Here is a 6,000-nt window from a genome sequence, read left to right as displayed (position 1 = left end):
AGACAACACGTCCCCCTGGAATTTTCTCTAATATTTGTAGAGAAAGATGATACATAGCATTTACCTGTATTTTGGGACATCCCTGCCAGGGGTTATCATTTAAGCTCCTAAATAGTAATGTTGGCTACTAGAGTCTCAATTTCCCACATATGTCTTAGATTTCATGAAACTTTTAGGGTCATGATGAATTTTGTTCTGTCATGCTTTCATAATGCCCTTGCTTCTGTATGTAAAGTTGACTGTAGGGGTAGAGATTTTTGCCTTTAAAGGCCCTGGAGATGATGATGAGAAGTCTAAATTTATTTATAGATGGGTAGTTCATATTTATTTACTTTTCTAAAAATAATTTTTGAGATTTCTTTTAATAGAGCAAATGAAATGAAGAAAGAGAGATAATATAATGGGTAAGGCATTTGCCTTGTACTCAGCCAAACTAAGGTTTGATCTCTTCAGCACCCTATATGGTCCCTGATCCCTGCCAGGAAATATCCCTGAGTACAGAGCCAGGAGTAACCATAAGTACTGCCAGGAGTGGGCCTCCCTCAAAAAATTGCACACAGAGGATTGATAATTGCAAGTGACAAAAAATATACTTTTCAAAGAAGAAAAAGAAAAAAGTGCCTGCCATAGTGGGGGTTGGGGTGGTGTGGAGGTAGGAGGGAAGTAGGGACATTGGTGGAGGGCAGTGGACACTGAGGAAGGGATTGGTGTTGGGACACTGTATGCCTGAAACTCAACTATGGGCAACTTTTTAATTCACAGTGCTTCAATTAAAAATAATAATGAAGTATACCCTTTCTCCTAACACTTCAAGAAGTTTAGTCTCAATTGTTAATCTTCTAATTTTCATGATAATTGGCTTTATTGATTTAATATGCACTCATTTACCTATTTTATTGTGTGTATATGCTCAACTACTCTAGAACCATGGAATACTTTCTTGGCAATCAGAATTATACTATGCTTGAAAGAATCATTTTCATCTTCGGAAGGATATTGTTCATGTTCATTTGTTTTATTCATGATCTAGGGGTCTGAGATGTGTCTTAAAATGTATTAGGATTCTTATAATTCCCAAAAGTAGAGAAAGAGTATGTGGGAAATTGTCTGCCATGGAGGCAGGGGGAGGGTGGGAAAGGGGGGGAGTACACTAGGGAGATCTGTGGTAGGGAATCTGCACTGGTGGAGGGATGGGTGTTTAAACATTGTATGATTGTAACTCATGAAAGCTTGTAACTGTATCTCATGGTGATTTAATATAATAATTTTTTTAAAAATTTATTAGGATTCTTGTGGCCAGAGGAGGTAGGGCACTTACCTTGACTGCAGCCTACCTGGTTTCAACCCCCAGCACCCCATAGAGACCCCCAAGCCCACCAGGAGTGACCCCTGAGCACAGAACTAGGAGTAAGCCTTGAGCACCACAGGGTGTGGCACCTCTAACATATTAAGATATTAGGATTCTTTTGCAAGGGAGAAGTGGGTGTTCCGAGCAATTTTCTACTCCCTGAAATACTCAGCCAACTAGGTCAGATATTCCCATTTTGCTTGCAGAGGTGATAACCCCCCCACACACACACATACATACATACACGTACACACACACACACACACACACACACACACACACACACTCCCCAGAAATGCAGAGATTGAACTTGAGGCTTCCACGAGGGACTTCAGACTTTTGAGCTATTTCCAGACCCCTCCCTCCACCTTCACCATTCTATTAGCTCTGCTTTGGGAAAATCTCAATAAATCCTCACCTCTTAAAAGAATAATGCATATGTATTCTGGGGCTGGAGCTAGAGCACAGCGGGTAGGGTGTTTGCCCTGCATGCGGCCACCCCAAATTCGATTCCCAGCAGCCCATATTGTCTCCTGAGCACTGCCAGGAGTAATTCCTGAGTGCAGAGCCAGGAGTAATCCCTGTGCATCACCGGGTGTGACCTTAAAAAAAAATAATAATGCATATGTATTGTTTTTATTTTTCCCAATTAAATACACTGTAAGACAAGAGATCTCCTTTTCCTTATTTGTTTTGAGATGTAGGCATTATGGTTTATAAAGACTGCTAATGTTTCAGGAATACAGTGTTGTTGCAATAAACACCCACTAGAGTCAGCATCCTTACCCCACTGGCCCTAAGTGTTCTTTCTCATCTTCCACGCCTCACCCTGCATTCAGCAAACTCAGTTCTCTAGGTAGACTCCTGCAATCTGTTATCATTGGGCAGTTTATTCTCTATGTTTCTTTATATCCCACATGAGTGAGGTCAATTGCTATTCATCCTTTGACGCATCACAGTCAGCATGATACCCTCTCTCCTATCCAAGTTGCAGTAAACTGAAGAATTTCCTCTTTTCTCATAACTGAGTAGTATTCCCTTGTGTTTATATGCCACAACTTTTTTTAAATTAGGCCCAACTTTTAATTAATTAATTAATTAGTTTAATTATTGTGTTGGTTTGGAGAACCAAACCTGGTGGTGCTCAGGAGGGGCTTCTGGATCTGTGCTCAGGGATCACTCCTGAGGGGTGCATATGGGATGATGGGGATTGAACCCAAGTCAGCCATGTGCAAAGCAAACACCCTGCCCACTGTACTATCTCTCCAACCCACGTACAACTTCTTTACCCGCTCATCTGTTCTTAGGCTCTTGGGTCCTTTCCAGTGCCTTGACTATTGTGACTAGTGCTATAATGAACTTGGGAGTAGAAATAGCTTTCCAATTTAATGATTTTTGTGCTTTATGAGTATGTGCTTTAAGATGCCAGGAAGTGGAACTGCTGGGCTCTCCTTAATGGAGACTCTTGTTGTTGTTGTTGTTGCTTATATTTTTATTAGTGAAACACCATGAGGTACAGTTGTAGACTTACAAATGTTTGTGCTTGGGTTTTGGTTATACAATGATCAAATGCCCATCCCTCCACCAGTGCCCATTTCCCACCCCCATGGATAATATCCCCCCCACCCCACCCCATCCCACCCTGCCTCTGTGGCAGGGCATTCCCTTTTGTTTTCTCTCTCCTTTTGGGTGTTGTGGTCTGCAAAAGAGGCATTGAGTGGCAATCATGTTCGATCCATAGTCTACTTTCAACATGCATCTCCCATCCTGGGAGGATCCTCCAAACACCCTTTATTTGGTGCTCCCTTCTCTATCTGGGCTGCCCTTTCCCCTAGAATGCCCAGCTGGCCTCTAAGCCATGGAGTAATCGTCCTGGTACTGATCGCGGCTATTCTTGGGTATTAATCTCCTATTTTGTTACTTTATGTCCCCCAGATGAATGCAATCTTTTTATGTCTATCCCTCTCTTTCTGACTCCTTTATGGAGACTCTTAATACAGTCTCCTTAATGGAGACTCTCCTTAAATTTCTGAGATGTGTCTGTAATGTTTTCCATAGAGGCTGGACCAGACAACATTCCCACTAAACGGGGGTGAGTTCCAATTCTACTACATCCTCACCATCACTGGCTGTTTCCCATCTTTTCACTATATGCTATTCTCACTGCTGTGAAGCGATAAATATTTCATTGGCATCTTGATTTGCATCTTCTTGATGATAAGTGTTGAGAGCACATTTTTATCCACCTACTGACCACCTGTATGCTTTCTTTGAGAAGCTATCTCTTCATCTCCCCTCCCCATTTTTTGATGGAAATGTTTATTGTTAAGTTTTGTGAGTGGTTGATAAATCTTGATTGTAGCCTTCTGTTAGATGTGCTCAGCGAGTATTTTCTCCCTCTCTGTACAATGTCCTTTCAGTCTAGTCATCATTTCTTTAGCAGTGCAGAAGCTTACAAAAAAAAAAAAAAAAAGCTCGTGAGTTGGAGAAATAGTACAGGGAAGGTGCTTGCTTTGTGCCTGGTTAACCTGTGTTCAATCTCCACTCCTTTGGTTTCAGAGCCATACCAGGAGTGATCCCTGAGCACTGAGCACAGGGCCAGGAGTAAGCCCTGAGTACCACCAAGTGTGGCCCCCAAAATGAACAGATCTTGTTGAACTTTAATACCATTTATCTAAAAATATTTTCAATAATCAGTTGTAGAAAATGATGTTTTCATTGGTCATTATTTAATAAATAATAATGAATATTTTTTGGTTTTGATTTTTGGGTGCCACACCTGAATGCTCGGGGCTTACTCTGGCTCTGTGCTCAGGAGTCACTCTTAGCTGACAGTATTCAGAGGGTCTTGTGGGGCTTTGGGGTCAAATTCAGGTCGACTGAATGCAAGGCAAACACTTTACCTGCTGTACTATCTTTCTGACACTATTTTATAAAAAATAGTTCTTTACCAATCTATTATTGCTGATACTTATATTTTAATAGTACAATTTATTAGCAATACATTCAAATTGCTAATAATTCTCAAACATCATAAACTAATGAATCTTTAAAAAATCTGGAGATCTATCTCACTTATGTGAAGATATAGAAGTGCAAATACCCATCACATTATCATTAGGTTCTTTACAGGTAGTAAAGAAATGATCATCCATGCCGCCAGATCCCGCTCCAGGCTGTTTCATTCAGGGCAACCCAGACAGGGGTGGGTGAATTTTCTCCCCACTCTAACGGAGCCAGCCCTGCTAGCTGAAAAACCCCTGAGCTGAATCATTGCCAAGCTCACCACCACACTCCACATGCTTGGACGGGCCTCAGTCAAGAGTGAATCTATTCCTGGACCATGCAGCCACGAACTGATATGCTAAGAGAAGCACACCACATTTGATGGGGTTTAAAGTAGAAGGCAACACATCTTAGGGGCAAATATAGATAGATAGATAGATAGACAGACAGACATATACATACATATAAGCACACAAAGCTCAACCTTTAACAACATTTTACTAATCTTTTATAGAAGCGCTTAATAGCGCCTGAGTAAAATACACCAGTCTTCATATACTTTTCTCTAAGAAAAAATTTTTGGATCATTTTTAGGAAATCATTCATAACAAGCAATATAAATTACTTCAGTTCTGCTTTGGGGGCAGGTTTTGGGGCTTGGGATGGAAACATTCAAAATATGGTGGTGGAGAGATGTAATCATGGTGGGATGGGTGTTCAAATATTAAATGTAATCAATTGTGAAAAACTTGAGCACTGTAACACTGTCCTCTGTTGTTCGTTGATTTGCTCGAGCGGGCCCAGTAACATCTCCATCGTGAGACTTGTTGTTACTGTGTTTGGTATATCAAATACTTCATGGGCTGGAGCAATAGCACAGCGGGTAGGGTATTTGTTTTGCACGTGGCCGTCCTGGCCGACCCGAGTTCGATTCCTCCGCCCCTCTTGGAGAGCACGGCAAAGTGAACAAAGTGAACAACTTTATAAAAATTAAATTAAATTAAAAAAGAAATGACTATTCAATTTTTAATTTGTCCTATTGTTGTTTCAATGGGTATGAGGGGGGGGAAATATGTGTGCATATATGTGTACATATGTGTATATATGTATATAAATAAATACTGAAATGAAATAAGGGAGTGAGTTGAGGTAGTCAGGAAGATTGTTCAAGGAGCTGTACCTTTGCAAGCCCGAGGCCCTGGTTCTATCTCACTCACCGCACAGTCCTTAACCACACCATCCATATAATAAAAGAGAGGAAATGAGGTGCAATGAGCAAGATAAAGAATTTTCAGAGAAAAACACAAGTCATGTTAATGGAATTAGAAAAAAATATTTTTAGAATTCAATTAAAGAAACCACAGTGAGTGACAGTAAGACACCCCACCACCAAGCACCAAATTAGATAAGCTGAAAATATTTTCCTATCATTGTTTTCTAAATTAATTTTTCCTCAATGCTAAAGTATATTTAAAACCCATCTTTAGCAAAGTCCAGAAAGATGGCACAGTGTATAAAGCATTTGTCTTTCACACAGTCCACCTAGGTTAGATCCCTGACACCAAATATGGTTCCCACGCCCTGCTTGGAGTGATCCCTGAGTACAGAACCCTGAACACAGTCAGGTATGCCCCCCTGCCACCAAT

This window comes from Sorex fumeus, unplaced genomic scaffold, assembly GCF_029834395.1.
Source record: "Sorex fumeus unplaced genomic scaffold, SorFum_2.1 ptg000018l, whole genome shotgun sequence".
In the NCBI taxonomy this organism is placed as follows: Eukaryota; Metazoa; Chordata; class Mammalia; order Eulipotyphla; family Soricidae; genus Sorex; species Sorex fumeus.
The sequence above is the reverse complement of the archived record's forward strand: the minus strand, read 5'-3'. Positions refer to the sequence as shown.